A 2,159-nucleotide genomic window follows, 5' to 3' on the forward strand; every position below is an offset into this window, starting at 1 on the left:
AGAGTGAGGACACCTAGTGGCTAATTGCACTGTCAAGAGTTGTTTCAAGCAGCCCAATTATCATCAAAATTTAAAATCTGCCCTGATGGATCATAGCAGAGCCAGCTTCTATTCTAGTAGATGCAAGACAGATCCCAAACCCTCTGGACATCGTGGTTAAACAGGAAGTTCCTGGCCATCACCAGCTGGTATACGGCTCACAGGAAACTCTGGGAGACAAGTTAACATTCACCATAGGTCTCATTTGTCCACTTCATGGCATTAATCTTGCAGCTCTTGACCAAAAGATTTTTATGTGGGCATTAGCTTTCATAATAGGGATGCGGGTGGTGCTGTGAGGAGAGCCAAGCCCCCCCTCTGCTACCGGCACAGTAAGTTCCGATTCTCCTCACAGGCGCTGTGGGTTAAACCACAGAGCCTAGGACTTGCCGATCGGAAGGTCGGTGGTTCGAATCCCCGTGACGGGGTGAGCTCCCGTTGCTCGGCCCCTGCTCCTGCCAACCTAGCAGTTCGAAAACACGTCAAAGTGCAAGTAGATAAATAGGTACCACTCCGGCGGGAAGGTAAACAGCGTTTCCGTGCGCTGCTCTGGTTTGCCAGAAGTGGCCAGTAAAGCGAGATGAGCACTGCAACCCCAGTGTTGTCTGTGACTGGACCTAATGGTCAGGGGTCCCTTTACCTTTTTAAGCTTTCATGAGCACAAACCAGCCAATGAAACATGTTTTAACTTTTTTTAAAGGTGCCCACAAGAATGCTTGTTCTTTATGTAGTGTGAGACAGACTTGACACAGCTGCACCTTTTAAGGATTTGCAAACTCGTGCAATCCACAACTGCAGTTTTCCCCACTGAGAACAAAGGTTAAAATTAAAACCACTTGGTACAATCGTATTGAAATCTGCGAAGACTAAATACCTTGGCTGATACAGACAAAAAGCAAGTTATCACAGCAGCTCAACATCTACAGCAGGAAAGGTGTTTTTCATGACCAAATAATGCAGAAGTGGGACTCTTCCCCCAAATATGCATCTCTTACCAATTCCTTTGTGCACCACAGCAAACTGCTATTTTAAAGCAATGAGTGTATGCTCCAGGGGGCGTTCTTGCTTGTTAAAAATATCCCAGCACGCAATTATAAACAGCCTATCTCTATATTTTATTTTGCAACAGGAGTGACATCAGCTCCGGAGGTTTTCGAAAATGGGGAGTGTTTTCTTTTCCACTTTGAAAGACCTAGAGCAGAGCTGTTTCTCAGGCAAGAGTTTCACAACCAGGAAGGTGCCAGGACCATAATTACCTCACAATTCTACAACTGCATTATGCAAGCACATATAGATCCTATAAGCCTGAGAATTTCAACTTTCACTTACTTACTTACTTAATTTACTTACTTATTTTTAAAGAGAAAAAGTATCTTGTCCCAAAGACTGTAAACAGAAGCAGGGGATAAGGGAGGTGTCCTATGCAGGCTTTCCAACATGCCCAGTCTCGTGACAAGAGGAGGAATTATGCAAAATAGGCAAGTATGCAAATCTGCTTTATTTCTATAATTCGTACAGTTTGAAGCATTCCATTTTTCTTCACACAATTCTGGATTTTCATGATATACATAGTCTCCAGGTTGGAAGAAATTGTTTGGCTCCCCCCCCCTTTTTTTTTTACATAAATTGGAACTGGGGCTACACAGGGTTCTCCTTCCATCACTGACCATTCAAAGTAGCCCAAGATGTATACAGCGGATATACTTGGGAGGTGAGCAAAATCTAGCACTCACACACTCTCTCCCCACAAGGCCTCCCATGCTTTTTTTGAAAGAAAGCCAAGGCAACTGGTACATTTGCATCTCTGAAGTGAGACTCGCCTAGGAAAACCTGTCTGACTGCTTTGATGCTTCTTGCACTATTTACAGACTTGGAAAAGCTCTAGCACACATTGGGTTCCAGCTGCCCTCCACTCTGATGCCCTGGTGTGCTTGTCAGGCCCTACACTGATGACTAACTCATTCAGAGGCTACATTTGGAGCCGGGTTAACCATTCTGCTGAGCCTGCTTTAGAGCAGCCCCTGTGTTTCAGTTCAACACTTAAGAGCAGGGCAAAAAATTCTCTTCCAGGAATTGCAAAGTTTCAAACACCCACACCCCACCCACAAGATGCAAAGCTG

This window comes from Podarcis erhardii (assembly GCF_964252035.2).
Source record: "Podarcis erhardii genome assembly, chromosome: 11".
Lineage (NCBI taxonomy): Eukaryota > Metazoa > Chordata > Lepidosauria > Squamata > Lacertidae > Podarcis > Podarcis erhardii.